A 19,549-nucleotide genomic window follows, 5' to 3' on the forward strand; every position below is an offset into this window, starting at 1 on the left:
GGCAGTGGGGGCCTCAGGCCCTAGGCCCCAGGCACTCCCCTGACACAACACAGTCAGTGGGCAGCTGTGGGCAGAGCCCCCAGCTCCCGTGTGAAAGGCGCCCAGGTAGATCACGGTCAGAGAGGCCTCCAGCCAGGTGCCCACGGGCTTGTCCCAGCAGCGCTGGCGCGGTTGGAAAAAGCCTGGGGGCTGGTCGTACCGAGGACACAAACAGCAAACACCCATCCACCCCCGCCCTGCCCACGGCAGCGCCCCCGCATAGACACTCCGGTGACACCTTCTTCCGGGACTTTGCCCTGGGCAAGGCAGGTGCGGGGCTCACACTGGAATCTGCCGGGGAATTCAGACCACTGCATCCACCCGCAGGATCCCGCCAGGTCACAAACCATCACGGAGAGCCCTGGACCCAAACAAGTTACCCCCAAAAGAGCCAGTGTCATCCTGGGCCCCAACAGCCCAGCTGACACGAGGCCACAGGCCAGGAAATGGCCACCTGGCTCAGCGAAGGCCTTGGGCCCAAAGCGAGGAGGCCTGCTGGGCCTGTGTCTCCTCTCCAGCGGCCCCCCCCTCCCCTGCAAGCGGCTCAGACACTCTCTCCCCTGCACGCTGCCCTCCAGAAGGGACTTGGGATGCTGTCTGCATGATCTGGTTATCTTCCACAACTGGGCTGACAGCTCTCCAGAGCAGAGCTTCCGCAGAATCCCTTCGGTACCTCGGTGCCCAACCCGGCGCTTGGGCTGAATGGGAGAAGGGAGAGAGGTGGGCGTCTGCCCGATACCGCCCAAGCACCACGTCCTGGGAGGCTGGAGGGATGATGCGAGCCGAGCCGGAGGGAAGCTTCCAGCAGGTGGGCTGGGATGTGGGCCAGGAGGACTGCAGAGCTTTCAGAGTGGCACGCGACAGGACCGGAAGGGGACGTGCCCGCCGAGGGGGAGCGGGATCCGGCGTGGCGGGCACTCGGGCGCCAGAATCCTCGGTGTCGGGAAACACACCCCCCTGGGAGCAGGACGGCAGTGACAGTCTCAAGTGCTATCCATACACCTGCCTGGGGGAAGTGCAAAGGCAGCGGGAAAGACAGAATAAATCCCAAGTGCCCAGCACGTCTGGACCCACGGGCACCGTGCTTTTAGCTGTGGCTCAGCTCAGTCGCGTCTCGCCGGCCATGCAGGGTGGGTGGGTACAGCCTATGCTGTCCAGCTCACCCCACCTCTCCACAGTGCCTTCTAGAAGGACCCAGCGGTGAACAGCAGGGTGTCAGTTCAATGAGTAGTGCACGGCCAAGAATGAAACAAGGGCCAAAGCCCGCAAAATCGGGCCACAAAGGATGATTTTAATAACGTGGGGGGATGTATTCAGTAAGTTACATTACACAGGTTACAACGGCACGTATAAAAAAATACAGTCTCGTTATAGCAAACCGGAACGAGACAGGCATTTTCTGGCAGTCACGAGACTAGAAACTGTAAGAAGGTGGGATCCGGGGCTGCCCTGCCCAGCGAGGAGGGTTTGTTTCCAAAATTGGTCTCCAAGCCCCTCCTCGCGCCTGCCAGGCCCACTCCTATCTTGGGTCTTGCGTTGGCTCTGGCCAGACCACCCTCCCTGACAGCTGTCCCCACACTGGCTCAAATGTCACCTTTTTTTTCCTTTTTGAACATTTATTTATTTTTGAGAGAGAGAGAGACAGAGAGACAGAGACAGAGGTAGAGTGTGAGTGAGGGAGGGGCAGAGAGAGGGAGACCCAGAATCTGAAGCAGGTTCCAGGCTCCGAGCTATCGGCACAGAGCCCGACGCGGGGCTCGAACTCACAGACGGAGAGATCCTGGCCTGAGCCGAAGCCGGCCGCTTAACCAACTGAGCCACCCAGGCGCCCCTCAAAGGTCACCTTAATGAGGTCTGCCACCACTGACTTATCTCAGATTGAAAGCCCCTCCCTCCAACACCGCCACTCCCCCATTACCCTGCTCAACTCCTTCCCAACGTGAAGGAATTTGCTTGATTATCATGTTTATTATCTGTCTCCCACTAAAGGCCTTCTCCTTGAAGGAGGAGGGTCTTTTCTTCCCCCCCTGGGGGCCTAAAACAATGCCTGGCACCGTAGTAGGCATTCATGAGACGCTGAATTCACATGTATATCTTTTGCAATAAGGAGAAAACTACCAATAGCAAAATATTTAAATATCGGGTTTTTTTTCTTCATCTACATCGGGCACATTTCCCCTTAATGCTAGGCCTGGGTATTTTCATACGCTTTATCAGCATTAAGAATGGGATCTTTTCTTGTAAAGGCAAGTTCTTTAAGGTGCAATTTACATATGCTAAAATTAATCCTTTTTATGTATACAGTTCAGTGCATTTGGACAAAGGTATATCGTTGTGAAATGACCAATGTGACGACGTTTCCAGCAGAAGAAGGGGACCTTTGAAAATTATATATTAATAAGCAGTCATGGCTAATATGAATATTTATCTTCTCTCTAACTACTCTCTTGATTATTTTACTAAATGACAGTTTTGCCACGGATTCTTCTGTTTTTCCCCCAGATACAAAAGAAGGGCAGAAAGGAAGCCAACGTTTGCTGACCATAAGGTGTTACACAGAGATGGTTTCCTGGGTCTCATTTTCTCCTCAAACCCTCCAAGGGAGGTGCTGTGTCCGGGGCATGAGTGAGGAAATTATAGTCTGAAAGTTATCTCACGTGCCCCAGGTCACATAGCTGGGGAGAGGACAATCTGGGGCTTCCGTCCCGGCAGATTCTGACTCCAAACTCATGTTCGTCCCAGCAAACAACGATGGAGTTACTGGGTTGTATTTTTTTTTTAAGTTTATTTCTTTTGAGATAGAGCACACATGCGCAGAAGAGGCAGACAGAGAGAGAGAGAGAGAGAGAGACAGAGAGAGAGAGAATCCCAAGAGGGTTCCACGCTGTCAGCACAGAGCCCAACATGGGGCTCGAACTCACAAACCATGAGATCATGACTTGAGCCAAAATCAAGAGTCAGACGCTTAACCGACGGAGCCATCCAGGTGCCCCGATGGAGTTATTCCAGCCGTGAAAGACGAGGGGGTGCTTGTAATCTGTGTTCTTTCTGCATCTTGTGTGACAGCCTTGCCTTGAGTGTCCTGCACGCTATGAAACACGGTGGCTGTCATTGCCATTCCCACTGCCCAGCTTGCTTCTATACTTCCTTCTTCACCCGGATGGCTCTGACACACAGTTTCCGGGCACAAGAGAAGCCCCCGAGACCCCCAGCCCTAGGACAAGCAACAGAACGTCCAGGCAGGAGAAGCTCCTTATTGATTGCATCCAGCCTGGTGAATTCTACAGAGGACAGAGTGCTGCTGCGTGAACAGAACGGGCCCCCGAACAGGAGATCAGGAAGGACTTCACGTGTGAAATGACATCTCTGGGAATATGTACCTGCAGGGCGTCCCATGCCAGGGTTATGGAAAGGAATTCTTCTCTACCCACAGCCTCCACCTCTTCGTTCTGGTCGGATTTTCTTCCCTAAAGACAGCCAACGAGGGAAGAGATCCCTGATTTCCCGCGGGGCCCAGATCTCCCCGAAAGGCCACCCTTGCGCAGTTAGCCCATGAATCTCTTCTGTTACACAGACACCTGCCTGTGCGCACATCCTCCCATTCAACACTTCAAGGCAACTTATTCTGTGTGGGGAACGGACCAACAAAGCCCCCGTCCCACGGAGCTTCCGCTCCCGTGGAGGACACACGGTCAGGACGCCAGCTCTGTGCCATCGGGCAGGAAAGGTCTGCCCGCCTCCTCGCTGCCCAAATCCTCCTGCAACGGACGCTCGGTTCCCAGCCCCTTCCAAGAGGCTGTTCCAAGAAGCCTTCTCAGAACCATCCAGTCAAAAGCGTTCTTTCCCTTTCCGCCCAACACCCACGTGCCTCAACGCTCTGCTCCCGCCTCTACTTGAACTCCTGTCCTACGTTTCGTCTTTGAATTAAACACCCGTGTCCCTCTCCGCGCACGCCCCCTTCAGGGCAGGTCTGCTTCACAGCCACACTTCACCCACACCCAGCACAGACCCGCCTGCCGGCCGCACCAGAAGCTGTGCTCAACACCAAGTGTGCCCGCGGTCTGGGTGGTCAGCCCCCCGAGGGCAGCGCAGGTTGCCACTTCTGCATCCTGCACTCCGTAAAAATGTGAGTGAGCTCCCGGATGTAATCGGAAAGACTGAAAGAACAGTCGGCAGGCACCCCCGAAGCCAGGGGCCACCCTTTGTGACAAAGACCAAAAGACCCGAAGGGAACACGCAGAGGTGAGCGCCTGTAATGGAAGGCCACGATCAGGGTTGTTTTTGTTTGGGTTTTTTTTTGTCCTATATCTCGCCAACTTTCTGATAGATTGTTACATAACTTTTCTAATTAAAGTAAGGGTTTTATGCCGTCCGGTGTCCCCTGGGTTCCGGTGTTCTGCCCCACTGACCTCAAAGTCATGGCCCAGTGAGCCAGGGGGGAGATCTAGGACACCCTGAAAGAGGGAAGGACGGGAAGGAAGGAGGGAGGGAAGGTGGGAAGGAAGAGAAGAAGGAAGGGAAAGAAGGGAGGGAGGCCTGGAATCCTGGGGAACAGGCAGGTTTGCTAGGCAACCTGGCTGCCCCAAGCTCCTGTAATAGCCAGTTAGGAGACTTGGGGACTTGAGGACCCGTCCAAGCTGGATTCTGCTAGAGGCCCGAGGGGAAAACACAGACCTTGAGGCTAAAATGGACACAGAGTCAATTCCGAAAGAGCCCAGGATAGCTGGGTCTGGACTATGAAGTCCCAAGGTTTGACTCAGATAAGCAACTTGGGGACAAAACAGAGCGACCCCGAGTGCAGTTGGCCGGGTCTCCCAGAGTAAGGGCATCCCAGATCTCTGGGGTGGTGCCGACAGGCCAGGCCAGGGCTCCCGGCTTGCCCGAGGACGCAGACACACCGGCCTAGGAGGCCCTTCTGGTTCCAGAAGGCCAAGGGCCAGGGGGGGAGGAGAGCCAGTTTCCCAAGGCGGCCTGAAATGTTCTGAAACATTCAAAACCCACCAGCTCCGGGGGATTTTGTGATGATCCTCATCTACACCGAGATCCGCTCCTACCCACACCCAATCTCCGGTTTCTAGGAACACTCCCGTCACCCGTCACTTTAGATCACTTTAAACTTTAATTTTTCTATTATCAGTCAGATGATGACGACGATGCTTCCAGGCCTCTGCCCACCACAATGTCTTATACATGGAGACGCTGCCCGGTGTTGCTGTGAACAGAGAACTTGCTCGGGGGCCCCGTTCTGCCCCTTCCTGGACAAGCCCCTCCATCCTGGGCCTCAGTTTCCTCATCTGCCTCCCCTTCCAGGCAGGGAATCTTGCTTTCCAGCCCCCCTCCACCCCCAGGGCCTGCTACTCCACTGGCCCACAGGCGATTCTCCTTCCCGGGGCATCCTTGGCCACTCAGGCCTGGCTCGTGGCTGCTGCTCTGGGGCGTCCAATGTCACACCTGTTCAAGACCTTCTTCCTGGAGGGTTAAGCACTCCTGTTCTGGGGGAGCCCCTGTAGCACTGTTTTCTGCTCACTGAGGAGGGCACCGAAGAGTTGTAGGGCAGGGAGGGGGGCACCCAGGGGACCTCCAGAGGTAGGGCAGGGAACCCTGGAGTTGGCCGCCTTCTCCAGGACCGGCCTTGGCTTCTGGGCCAGGGAGGGACGGGGCCCCTGCTGTCCCAGCCACCTGTCTTTCCGCCTCCAAACTGGAGGCTCCCCGGGCATCAGGCCTTACCTGTCACGTATGCCCCACGGTGGACACGGTGCCTGGAACACAACAGGTGCTTAATAGTGGATGAAGGACGTGGAATGGGCTCTCGGCACCCTCAAGTGGCATCCGACTGCACCCCGATGACGTGCCTCTCACGAGCTTCCTCCTCCCCCCTCGGCCAGCAGCACGCACGCCGTCACCCCGCTCTCCTGTGTGGCTCACACGGAGGAGATGTGGTTTCGCTGATCTTTGGTGAATGACCAGAAACAGACATAAAGCAGAAGTAAACTCAGAACCGCTGGTGGCACTAGACTGAGGCCATCCACCGTCCCCCCGACATGTCAGCAGCTTTCGTGTAAGAGAAGAAGACGGCCACGGTGCAGTCCTTCGCCTTGAAAGCTCATCAGGCAGAGGAAACCAAGAAGATGAGGCAGGAAGAGAGAAAGGTCCAAAGCGCCCGCAGACCCAGTCTCGGCCCGAGGAGGGCGCGGCCGGCCCGTGCACCGAGGTCTCCAGGGGGGACCAGGAACAAACCCGGGCACGGGGCCACAGGGGCAGTAAAGCGGCACCGTGGGAAGCCAGGCCCCTGCCCTACAGGGCACGGCGCCCCCTTGGGAGTGAGACGCCCCCTCCAGGCCTGGCGGAGGGGACTTCCCGGGCACCTCACCTGGCCGCCCAGGTGGTCTCTGGATGAATAGAGAGACCCTACAGGGGAGCATGGGGTGGAAGCCTGTCCGGAAACGAAGGCTAATACCCAGCGACCATAGGAAGACAAACGTGGCCTCTCCACGGTTCCCTCTCCCTGCTGAGCCCTGGGCTGGGGCTGAGGGCAGTGGCGTGGGTGGAGGGGGGGGGGGTTCAGCACCCCAGAACTGCCTTCCCCAGCGAGGCCATCCAGCCCGAAACCACCCCTGCCTGCACCAAAACCAGTGAGCTACACGGGGCCTCAAGGCCCAAGGGAAACTGCATTCAGAGGTCACAGAGCCACAAAGTGAACAAGGTGAATGGTTTGCTAAGAAAAGCTTGACCCCGGGGAGAACCTCGGGGTTCGGGGTCAGACGTGGACGACAGCTCTGCCTGTCTGCCCAGCTCCAGGGGCTGATAGGTACTCAAGACTGGTTTTCCTGCCCCACCCGGGAGCCCGCCATACCCACAACCCCCCCGAATGCAAACAGCGGGGCCACACGCGCCTCATGCAATCGCCTAACCCTGCCTTACCAGTTCCAGGCCGCCAGTGGGGCCATCCAGGGCCCCAGGTAACACCCCTTCCCCTGATCCTCTCGTTGGCTCACCACCGGGTCCCTAGAGGTACCAGCTGGAGTCCCCACCGGCAAAGGGGTCAGCCCCATAACGCAGCCTCAGATGGGCCCCTTCGCCTTACGGGTGGGGAAACCGAGGACCACAGGGACGAAGACCGAAGCTAGCGGCAAGGTCAGAACTGGAACCCAATCCTCCCTCGACGTGGCCGCCACCTGTGAGCCCGCCCTTCCAGCCCCCCGGGAGCAGGGTGCCCCCTGACAGAGGAATGCACCCTTGGGATCCCTCGGCAGCCGAGGGGGCATCGGCGGGCCTTTTCGGGTGCCCCTGGATCACATCCCCAGGCAGACCCCTGTGCCCGGCTCAAGGCCAGCGCCAGTGGTCACCTCATGTCCCGACCTCAGCGTCCAGGCATCACAGGCTGCCTGTCGAAGCGCCACTCACAGTCAACCCCTCCGTCCTACGTGTGGGACCCTGCTTGGACCCGCCCCGAGGCCAGCGCCTCCCACGCTCCTTGGAGACCCTACCTGTCAGCATCAGACTAACTTCCTCCCGAGACAGTCCAGCTCTGCCCGCGGGCCTAGAGCTTCCACAGATGGGGAACAATATACAAGACGGGCCAGAAACACGCCAGGCCGAAATCCTAACCCCAAGGACCGCCCCCGCCAAGCATCTGTGGGCACTCGGGGACGCACGCATGCTGGCCCTCTATCCTCCACTGGGCTCTACGGAGTCACCTGTGGTGTTGTTTGGAAAGGGAAAGCGGTCACGTCTAAGGGGAAGGAGAAATTCGGGAATGGAAGTGGGAGAGGGTTCCCAGCGATCTCCACCAAGGGCCCAAAGCCCAGTGTTTAGCTCCACGTGGGCAGAATGCCAAAGCCAATGCCTGAGTCCCCACCACCCCCGGGGCCCAATCCAGCAGTTTGCTGAAGACAAGGGGACCGGTCTGTGCCTGCACCTCCAGATAAGGGCTATATATAGCAGGAGAAAGTTGTTTTTTTCCAAAAGGTTAAGAAGCACATTTCAAGGAGCGAAAAGGTTTCAAGGACACGCTGGGGGTGGCCTGATGAGGGCCAGAGGCTTTTCTTCCTTCAAAACCATAAACTGAACTTCTTACGGGAGAAGTCATCCTGGCCTGGTTGAATTCACGTTTCCTTTTAGCTCGCTTCCAACTTTCCCTGGTGGATCCAAACACAGCATATTCATTATTACTTGATTTTAATAAGGAACAGTTTCCGATGACAAAATCCCTCCCACAAGGCCTCAGGGACCTCTCCGAGGGTTCCCGCCACACCAGAGCCCTACTGCCCTGCCCTGTGAGCTCCTCCCGGGGGGCTGGGGGGGGGAGGTGGGGTGCCTGCAGTTCTGGAACCATCTCCAACACCAGGCAGTGCTCGCGAATTCGAATTCAAGTCAAGCGGAGCTGAACTATAAGGCAACCAGAGGCCCGAGGGCACACGCCTCTAGAACTGCTTGTCAAAACCACCACACACCGAAGCACCTTTTCATCAACTATCTGACTTCTGTGTTTGGCCTGATTCCCATTTCCTGGGGAAGAAGCCTGGTTGTCCCCAGGCAGCTCCATGCCCAACACGGGGGCCGGAGCCCTGGCGGGAGACGAAATCCGGAGACCCGGCCATCGGCCTGGGTGGACGGAGCGGGCGGAGAGAGAAGGACCGGCCTAGAGCAGGGGTGGGCGGGGCGGACAGGAAGAGCCGGAGGGGGCTGACAGCTGGCTTCCTGGAGCAGCCGTTCCTTAGGAAAATTCACTTGTTTCTGCAAGTAGCAGGGGAAGGAAGCACCCTGGGGTTGGAACCCACTCCCTGCCCCTTGCTGGATGGGGACCCACGGTCCCCACCGCTCTGCAGTCTCCATTCACACCACAAAGAACCCAAATGGGAGCACAGGGCAAGTGGCCGCCCTCACCCAACCCCCAGCCTCCTGGCCCTGCAACCACTAAGCACTCGGCCGGCAGGAAGGCAGACGCCCAGCAGGAAGGGCATCCGGAGATTTCTAGAAGATTCTCCCGATACCGTGAGGCTGGGAAAGCCAGAGAGAATTTCCGGACGGGTCGAGGGAAGAGTAGCTAGCCACGGCTGCTGACGCCTGGGCAAAGAGTGAGCCCCTCGGAGGAGACACACCCCTCAAAGGCCAGAGGGGGGCATGGAAACGAGGCACGGGCATTACATGACTTTCCCAGGCAGACGAGACGGCTCCCTCCCCCGACCCCACAGGGCTGGAGAAAGCTCTCCCAGCAGCCGCCGCCCGGCAGTGGCATCTTCAGCAGGCCGCGGGGACAGGCAGGACACCCGCGCACCGAGTGGCAGTGCCGCTCTGGGTCCCGCCCGGAGGCGGCCTCCAGTGCCAGCCTCCCCCAGCCGGGGGGGAAAGCGCGGGCCGCCGCCAGCTCGGGAGGGAGACGTGCTTGTGGGAAAATCCAGTTCGTGATGGCATTCCTCTGCCACCGCTCCCCACTCGGGAGAGATGTTGGCTAAGAAAATGAAGCCGGTTGCGGCCATGACTTCCAAGAGACACAATCAAATGATCTATTCCTGGATTCTGCAAGAACCGAAATGTAATTCAATTCCTGAAATGTCATTCGGAGCCGCTGGGGCAGGCAGTGGCGAAGCTCAGTAAACACATCGCCGTTCAAGCCCAGACGCGCAGCCACTGACCCCGAGCCCTGGAGCCGGGCGTTGCGGGGGAGGCCGCGGCCGGCGGGAGGCAGCCCACGGCCACAAGTAACCACCGACAATACCACGGGAGGCGGGCTACGCGAGAAATGCTAACAAAACCGCACCGGGCTCGAGGAAGGAGGGCTCGCTGCATCTGGGGGGCGTCAGGAGGCTCCCAAGCGAGGCCGCCAGTGTCGCCGAAGCTCACGGACCCCTTGAGAGGAGGAGGACCAGAGAACCCGCCCCCCACTCGGGTCAACGTGGACGCCCGTCTGTCATCACACCCACGTGCACACGCTGCCACGCATGTGTGCACACACACGCACGCGCGCACACTTACGCGAGCACGCACACAGATATATGCATGCCCCGCACGGGCACTTACACACACACACGCACTGATACGCATGCGTGCACACGCATACACACGCACCTGCACGCACAGACGCCCGCACGCACACACGTGCACATGCCACGCGTGTGCACACACAGTCCCACGGTAGAGAGGGTAAAGGCCATCCGAGGCTTGAGGATCCCACGCAGCACGTGGTCCCGGGTGAGAGGCGGAGGGCTGCTCCAGCTCACGGAAGGCCGTGCAGACACCCCCCTTCCAACACAGGGCTCACTGGGACGACAGCGCCACGGTTTTCTGAGGGGGCTTCAGCTGGGGGACTGCGGTATGGGACAGGGGCTTTTCTGGCGCTTTGACTCATTTGCGCCAGGAAGCCTAACTTTTATACCAGAGCTGACGCATGGGATCATGGGGGATTATTATGGTTGCCTTACTGGTTTCTTTCTAAAGTTTGTGAATTTTCCATAAGGGATACTAAAATTTTAGCTTACACTATTTTTTTTTTTTAACGTTTCTTTATTTTTGAGAGGGAGAGAGCCAGCGCGTGAGTAGGGGAGGGGCAGAGAGAGAGGGAGACACAGAATCCAAAGCAGGTTCCAGCCTCCGAGCTGTCTGTCAGCACAGAGCCCGACGCGGGGCTGGAACTCGTGAATCAGGAGATCACGACCTGAGCCGAAGTCGGACGCTCAACCGACCGAGTCACCCAGGCACCCTCTAAAATTTTAGTTTACATTGTGACACCAAAGCGCCCCCTGAGAATGACACTCCTATCTGCCCGCCCCCCGTGGATTAAATATCTCCTATAACGAATGAGTGCAGCACAGGCAGGGACAAATTCCCCTCAAGGCCCCAGCAGATGACAGGAAAACCAGAGAAACAACTGGAAAGAGCCAGGCAGAATCGTCTCCTTCGGACTCCCCGTTGCGACTCGGGGGCCCCAGAGCCAGAAACGCTCTGCGTGGCCCCGGGCACCCCTCGCCTGGCTGAACACCCCATCCTCCCACACTGAGGGACCCGGCGTCTGCCCTGCAGCTGCCTGCCCCCCCGCCCCGAAAGTCCCAGGCCGATGCATCCCCCTTCAAACAAGGGCACCGTGTGAGATATATACTCGGGGCTCCCGCGGCCTCCAACGTCCTCTGTCTCACAGTCAAACCACGGTGTTCGCACCAAGGCCAAGGATGCTCAGAGGTGCACACGGTGGTATCCACGCCAGGAAGCGAAAACTAGGCCAGCGGCCAGTGAGGGGAGCCCGAGGCAGGCGGAGCGGGCATCGGAGGCTTCCAGAGGCGACCCCTGAGCCCCGAGGTGAGAGAACGCGGCTGCGGATGGGCCGGGGAGGAGGGCACCAGGAGGGGCCCTCTCCGCCAGCCTGGCATGGCCAGTTCTCGTGGTGCCGGACAGTCCCTGCCCGGTCCACGTTCCAGTCTGGCTTGGGCTCCGTGGCCGGGCTGCAGGACACAGAGGGTGGGGACTGGCATCCAGCAGGCGAGCCACTTCTACAGGGAGACTTCTTCCAGAAAGCAGAAGACTCGGGGGACTGGTCCAGACGGACCGTTCCGTATTCTCCTCCCACTCCACCTTCCGGGGGCTTGTTTGTGAGGCGGGGACAAGAGGCCACTCAGATGAGCGGGAGCCTGATGAGGCTTGGGGGGGTGTGACCCGCACAGCGCGGCAGGGGCAGCAGGGGAGGGAGGTGAAGACTGGGGGGCGGGGTGGGGCACACCGTGAGATGCAGGAGGGGTGAAGAACCATCCAGATCAGGTGGGAAGAGAAGCAGTGGCTCCTGGTTGCAACCCCCAGAAACAGCCGTCCCTGAGGAACCTGCCTGTCCCTCCGCAGGCCCGCATCAGCTCTGCCCCGCCCCCCTGCGTGGACCACAGGCTGTCTGTTCATATGGCAGACACCCCCCACCCCACCCCAGGCATCTTGGCACTGGAGGGTGCATTTATTTCCAAGCACATGCCCAGAGTTGGGCTCAGTCGCTCATAAGTACCCCCGCCCACACACACACACACACACACACACGGTCCCGGAGCAGGTGCACAGGAGGTAGGGTAGCCCACTGAGATAGCCAGGATCCTGCTGTCCTGGAACAGCATCTGAGAGGAGCCAGCGCAGGGCTCGGGGACGTGAGTTCTAGTTCCGAGACCTCGGTTTCCTCGCCTGTAAACTACATGGATGACCAAGTCCTGGAGGATGGGGGCAGCTCTGTCCATGACTGCCTCTGAGGGCTCGGTCTGTGAGTGTGTGTGTGTGTGTGTGTGTGTGTGCACGCGCTGTGGGGGAAGGGGGCACAAATCCCTCACATCCAGCTCCCGGGGAGTCGGGGTCATTTTCAGGCCGCTGGTCGGAGGAGAACCAGCATGCACGTGCCCAGTGACAGCCGGGTGGCCTCACATAGAGCGTCTGGCTCAGGATATGGCTGGCTTTCCTGTGTCCAGGCCCCAGCTACAAAGAGACAAGCACTGGGAACACGCGAGGGGGCAGGAAGGGCCCTGCGTCCCTCAAACGGCTCCTCTTTCAAGGGGGTGCTGCACCTGCTGGGGGGGGCGGGGCAGACGGCAGCAAGGGGAGGCAGAACCGGCCTGGTAGGAAGAGACCCCTCTGCAAGAAGTCAGGGGAGGGAAAGGAAGTTCCTTAAAAACCAGTCAACAGGAAAGGGGATCAGCGGATGGCCCCGCGGGTGCCTCCCACGGGACTTATCTGAGCCGTCTCCCCAGCGTCCCCCCAGCCCCTGCACACACACACTCCCAGCCTCTGTCTCCCTGGCGACCCCCCCCCTTCCAGGTCACCGGCCCCTCCTCCCCTGTGCTCAGAGTGCTGGGCCACCGTCACCCCTCGGGAAAACGGCAACAGTCTTCTAGGGGAGCCCGGGCTCAAAGGCAAGCACGTGGGCCTGGGCCCAGCTTGGACACCCGTCCTGGGCGCCCTCTGGAGCCTGTGCATCTGGGCCAAAGGCAAAGAAGGCGCCATTTCTAAGTCTCACCACAGGCTCTTCCCCAAACTGCAGCCTTGAGGCCCTAAGCGCAGTCTCCTCCTCACTCCCAGAGGCCCACGCTCCTGCAGGAGGCCCCTGCCAATCCTGGCCGGACACCGGCACCTGCTCGGGGCCCCGAATCACCCCCTGCCCTGCCCGCTGCTTGGCAGACCCAGTAAAGGCCACCACTTGCTGGGCACTAACACTGTCTCCATGTCGGGCGACTGTGACCTAAAACGGCAGGGGTGTCATATCCACCTTTCAGACCAGAAACCCGAGGCTCAGCGGAGGGGGTAGGAAACAGCTCACTGGAGGTCAGGCCGCCCAGGGAGGCTGGCTCGAGATCTGAACCACATCCTGGCTCTGGGCCGGGGGCAGGGGGTGCAGGGGGGTCAGCGCATAATGCGGCTGACCTCAGAGCCTGTTTAAAATGCAGATTCCAGGGCGCCTGGGTGGCTCAGGGGGTTAAGCGTCCGGCTTCGGCTCAGGTCATGATCTCGCAGGCTGTGGGTTCGAGCCCCGCGTCGGGCTCTGGGCTGACGGCTCAGAGCCTGGAGCCTCCTTTGGATCCTGTGTCTCCCTCTCTCTCTGCCCCTCCCCCGCTCATGCTCTGTCTCTCTCTGTCTCAGAAATAAACATTAAAAAAAAATTTTTTTTAATACAGATTCCCGGTCCCGCCCTGGAGATTCTGATCAGTAGGCCTGGGAGAACCCAGAATGTGCATCACAGCCTGCCAGCTGCTTCGTGGTTCCGATGGCAGGTGGGCCATACCTTCCAGAAACATCAGGACGCCCCTGCACGTGTCACACAACTGGAATGCCCCACGTAGGGGTCATGCATAGGGCTGCACCTCCTAAAAGTCCCTCCCACACTCCCCTGCAAACTTCTAAGCTCCTAAGCACAGCCAAAAAAGTCCCAAGTCTCTCTAGCACCACCCAAATTTGTGGGGCAGCAGGAAAGGGGCTGCTGGGGTGCAAACCTCCAGCCGCCCACACTTGCTTGCTTCACACTGCAGGTCTCCGGGGTCAGAAATACTCCTCGCCACGGTGTCACAGTGACCTCAGGAGAACAGCTGTAGAAGAAACCTATTCCTCTGCTGCTCCGCTAGCTGCTGCGTTTATAAAAAATAAACACCTTCTCGTCTTCAAGTCTATTTCAGCAAAAACAATTAGGCACAGCACAGGATAGAACGAGCCTGGGGCTGTATGACTCTGGGAAAACCGCTTGCCCTCTGAGCCTGAGATTCCCCGGCCATACTGTCCTTAAAGATTCTCCTCTGCTCAGCAATCGTCTGGCCGTTATCTTCTCTAATATAGGCCACGGCTGTGCAAAAGCCACGGTTCAAACCAGTCCCCATTATTGGGCACTTCCTTCTGATGCAGGACCAACTTCAGAGTCCAGGCCGGGGAAAGGAACATGCCAGTCCCTCTGCACGCAGCGTGCAGTCTGAGCGGCCTCAGGGCCTGCCCTCCCTCCTCTCCCAAGGGGGCAGGAATGGGATCCCGTGTCTGCAGATACGTCCCTCGTCAGGCTGCCAGCTGGCAGAACGTCACGACAGGACATGGTGAAGGCCTCGGCCTCCCTCCATCCCCGCGGCTCACCTTTCTTTCCTGCAGGGACGAAGACTCGTCTAGATAAGGAGACAGAGGGACAAGCAGAAACGGTCCTTCCCTGTCCTCTCCACGACTCGGTGCTCCGACCGTCACACTCAGCCCACAATGCAGACCTAAGCCCCCGCGGATGCCATCCTCCCTCCCGCCACCCAAGCACTCCCTGCTCCTGCCTATCCCGCCCCTGCACCCGCTCTCCTCCAGAAGGCCAGCACACAGCAAACACTCCAGAAAGACTCCTTGGTTGAGCAACTCAAATTCGGGGAAAACAGGTCACACCAGCACTAGGACCCCGCTCTACCACTTACTAGCTGTGTGACCTTGAACACATCCCCTAACCTCTCTGAGCCTCGGTTTCCTCATTATAAGAGAGACGTCGTAACCCCAGTTCATAGGACTCTCATGAGAATCGAGTTAGCTAAAGTATACGAAGGCACTCGGCAAGCTTTCGAGAGCTTATCAATGTCAACCAATGTTATTGATAACGTTTCAATTGTTATCAATGTTATTGCAAAAAGGCAACAGTCACCGTCAGAGAAATCCTACCCTTCCAATGCGCTAGAGTGAGCGTTACAGAATGGGAAGGGCTTTAGTCACAGTGTCAGCGCTATGTATACAGCTTAGGGAATTCGTTTAAAATAATCGGGGAATCGGTCACCCCAGGTCCCCGAACGTGACGGCTTCGCTGCACCAATGAGGACACAAGACAAACCCCCAGACAGCTGGGGCCGGTCAAGGACTTTGGTTAGAGATTCCCTCTTCCGATAAGTTGAAGGCAATTAGTTAGGGTAACTGATTCAAATTTCAGGGAGATGTGACAGGGCCCTGGGGTGGCCAGACCGGGTTTTCCGGGGGGAGTCCCACAGATAGTATTCTAGAAATAGAGTCCCGGTTCGCACATATCCCCAGCACTTAGCAAACGCACAGCACATTACAGGCTCCCGGACATCTCTACTGTGGGGATGCTGGTGGACAGGGGAATTAATTACATGCTGATGAAAAGTACAATTAAGAAAGTTCAAAGGCAAGGGCGCGTGGGTGGCTCAGCCGGTTAAGCATCCGACAAGTGATTTCAGCTCAGGTCATGATCTCACAGTTTGCGCGTTTGAGCCCCGCATTGGACTCCCTGCTGGCCTCTTAGAGCCTGCTTGAGATCCTCTGTCTCCCTCTCTCTCTGCCCCTTTCCCTGCTCTCTCTCTCTCTCTCAAAATAAACATTAAAAAAAAAAGAAATCTCAAAGGTAGAAAGAGAGAGAAAAGAAGGGAGGAAGGGGGGAAGAGGAGAGGAGAGGAAAAGGAAGAGAGAGGAGGTGGGGGGAGGAGGGGAAAGGATCCCAAAGAACTCTTCTGGAATGTGCTCGGGCCTCAGCTCTGGTACTAGGAAGACGGCTGGTCTCCTGTCACATAATATTTGTTTTCCAAAGGCAAGTTCAGTGAAAGGATAGTGTTTTATTTTTGGTTTTGCTTTCCATTGTTTAGTCTTCCATAGCTGGCCACTCAGTAGCTTTGTGAAAAAGTCTCTCATGAAACAGGGCAGTCAGGTCAACTCCAAAGCCCTTGGCTCATGGGTCCGGCTCCCCGATCCTGGGCGTGTGGGGAACTCAACCCCCTGGATGAGGCTGCCTAAGCCCGAAGCCCCTTCCGGCCCACACACTCCTCCCTGGTGGCTCCCAGGGTTCCTTCCAGGGACGCCTCCCCAACACTGTCCCCCCGCCCCCCCAGGTGGGGAATTAGGGCCTCTCCCCTCGCCCCACGCCTCCTCCATCAGTGCACCCACCCTTTAGGGGTCTGACCGCCCTCTGGAGACCGGGAGCCCTTGCTGGTGTCCCACACCCCCCAGCACGAGACCGGGTGGGATGTCAGATAAAGAAGGAACAATGAGTAAGTGAAAGGTGGGGCCACTCAGCCCACAGTGCAAACTCACGGGCAGTGAGGAAGCGGGTAAAAGGCAAATTCAGGGTCTCCCAAGCTGGGTGAAGATGGCAGTCAACCCAGTCTTCTTGGAAGAGGAGCATTCCCGTGTGTGTTAATGCATCGATACACAAGGAGATAAAATCGCCCACCGCTGCTGGGGGTGCTGGACTCCGGGAAAGGAGGCACCTTACTCAGAGCAGAGAGGAGCCGGCTTGACCATCCGCCCATCAGGCAGTGATGTGAAAGTCACGGGAGGCAGGGAACGAGAGCTGTGGTTTGTCTGGGTTTGGAGGCCGAAGCCCCAGCCACCCAGCGGGCCTGGAAGATGGGGTCGTGGTTCACGGTCTAGAACCATCCTCCCACGCCCCAGGGCTAGAGGTGAGAGGCTCCACCAGAGAAGAGGGCCAGGGAGACACGGCCCCGCTTGCCAAGGCTCAGTGGCTCCCCGAGAGGCAGAGGACAGGAGAAAAGTCCCCCGTGCCAGCTCTCTGACCTCGCCACTGCCATGCCGGCCATCGGGACGGGGACAGGAGACACTGGGACAATGGTTTCAGCTTCTCAGCCACTGCTCTGCAGTATCTCGCCCGCAGGGGCTACAAAGGAAAACAGACGTGGGAGAAGCCAGGTAAGAAGCAGCCCAGTGACTCTGTGCAGGCAGGGGGCCAGGGGCGCCAGATCGCCTTGGACGCTGGACTCCATGCTGAGGGCCGCCTGGAGCCCCTTGTCAGCCAGTCTGCACCTCTGCCGCTATATGGCCTCTCTCCGGGTCCCCCGGAATTTCCAAAGACCATAGGAGAAGGCTCTTGCGATGGCTACCGTACTGATTTATTCCTGTTTCTCTCCTCATACTTTCTACTTAAAAAAAAAAAAAAAAAATAGGGCTCAACCCAGCGATCCCGACAGCCTGGCCTCACATCTGTCCCCCGTTTCTGAAGTGGGACCAGGGTCATCGCCATCGGGGCCACACTGAGCCAGAAACTGGAGCCAAACACGCTTCTATTCTTGCTGCAAATCCCTGTGGCCCCGGAGAGAGGTTCCTTCCACCAGAGCTGCACACAGCAAGCCGCTGACAGGTAGCCTGCGCCTGAAGCGTGAAAGGAGGACAGCTCTGTTGCTTGTCCTGCTGGCGCTGGGCCTGCGCGGAGGAGAAAAACACGGTTGCTTGACTTTCCTCTCAACACCGCAGGTGGGGGAAACAACGGGAGTAAATGCAATTGCTCTGCAGACACCGCGTGGGGAGGGAAGGTCGCGACGCTGAAGAGAGCATCCTGGTTCTGGGGGTGATCTCGTAAAGACGCCAAGAGGCATCTCTGCTCTTCCTAAAACACTCCCCTTGGAGGAAACGCAGCGCGAGCCGAGCGGCGGTGTGAAACCGATCGGGCCAGAACCGTGCGGCGCTGAGCCTCCCTCCCCCACCCGTCTGGGGTCATTTATTGGCACGGACTCGGCCTCCCGGCCACAGCAGCATCACAGAAGGGCTGAGACTCGGACCTCGCAGCACACGGCTCCTGCCGCAGAGGAAGAAAGAAGGAAGAGAAGGAAACGCTGCGACGTCATAAGGAGGATGCCTGTATGTACGAGAAGGAGGCGAGCCGAAGATCGGGCGCGACTGCGGGCTACGCTGGGAGCTGTGAATTTCACCACGTGGCCATCGGTGGCCGAGGCGCTCCCCTCCCCCCTCCCCTCCCCCCTCCCCTCCCCCCTCCCCCAGCTGCCTGGGCTCCTGTGTTCCCGGCACACCTCCTCCCGTCCCGATCCACCACCCTTGACCTTCGGACGCGGCTCCCGGGATGGATGGCACAGGCACCTCGAGGGAGCACGGGGTGCCCAGCCCACAAGTCAAGAGACCACTGTTTTAAACCGCTTTGCGGATGAGGATGCCCAGCTAGGGTCCGTCGGATGGTAGCCAGCACCGGTGTGAAGCCGTGACCGTGCTCAGGCTGGAGGGGTGTGCAGGGAGAGGCCCACACGAGTGCAGGGCAGGAGCCGGAGCGGGGGGAAGGCGGGGGGTGGGGGGCCCCAGAACCCTGTGGGAGATGCTGAAAGAACAATGGTGAGGGTTTTCCGGTACAGCAGCCACTGCCCGCTTTGTGCCACCGACCCCGGGGTGCCCCCGCCCGCTGGCCAAGCCCCGGGGGGGTGTGGCGTTGAGGGCACGCACGTGCTGTGGAGCCACACAGAGCTGGGTCCCCGTCCTACCTTCACACCTTGGACCGGTTACTTGGCCTTTCCGACCGGCTGCAGGACAAAAGAGACGGTACGCGATGCGGCTTCTGGGTGCCGGGCACAGGGCAGCCCTTCCCGCTGCCCTCCACTGTCCTGGCGTGCCCCTCCCTCCCTCAAGCTTCTCCTCGGCTGTCCTTCCAGGCCCTAATTCAAGCCGTCCCCCCCAGACCCCTCAGGCTAGAAGGGGTATCCCACCATGAACTTAGGAGCTGTGTGTCTCTAGGGAAGTTACCGAACCTTGCTGGGCGTCAATTTACGTACAAAACAAAGACAACAACAATACCTGTCTCACGGGGCTGTTGCTGGAATCAGCAGGGCAAGTGAGTGCATGAATAAACAAAGAAAAGGGCTTGGTGCAGACTGAGCATGTCAAAGGTGTGAGCAACGTCAGGACTGACCACCCCCCCCACCCCACCCCACCCCCCACCAGCCGGGGGCACGCTGATGCACGAGCACACCGATGTGCATTTTCTTCCGCAGCACCTGTCACAGGGTTTGGGGCCGGATGAATGCTCGCTAATGCTGGGTGGCGCGGAGGGAGGGCAGGAGGGAGCCCTCCACTCACGCACACGATTTAACCAAGTCCGCCAGGGAGGGGGGAGCGGGCTTCCAAACCCTGCAGGAGCCTCCGTCATCAGAGCTGGAACTCTGGCCGGGGAGCTCCACGCGGGAGAGAGAGGGCTGAGCCCCTGCACCTGCGAGACCCCGTGTCCCTTCACAGATGCGAGGCAGGGGTCCTCGGGATCCCAGGCCAGGGGGCCGGACCCCCAAGGATGCTTCCCAAGGAGAGAAAAAGG

At 58.8% G+C, this 19,549-nt stretch overlaps 1 protein-coding gene across 3 annotated transcripts in view; it reads right to left on the reverse strand.

The window, feature by feature from the left end:
• The window catches only part of LOC125917145 (uncharacterized), a 48,766-nt gene that overhangs the window by 25,380 nt on the left and 3,837 nt on the right, over nt 1-19,549 (reverse strand). For 2 of the 3 annotated variants that reach the window (XM_049623406.1, XM_049623409.1), the window contains exon 2: nt 18,726-18,764. The gene's annotated coding sequence lies outside the window, so the exon portion shown is untranslated. Of the gene's footprint in view, nt 1-17,333; nt 17,662-18,725; nt 18,765-19,549 lie in introns of those variants that run through there. The other variant, XM_049623408.1, reaches the window with a different exon arrangement.

The sequence above is a fragment of the Panthera uncia genome, unplaced genomic scaffold (assembly GCF_023721935.1).
Source record: "Panthera uncia isolate 11264 unplaced genomic scaffold, Puncia_PCG_1.0 HiC_scaffold_1529, whole genome shotgun sequence".
NCBI classification, from domain to species: Eukaryota; Metazoa; Chordata; class Mammalia; order Carnivora; family Felidae; genus Panthera; species Panthera uncia.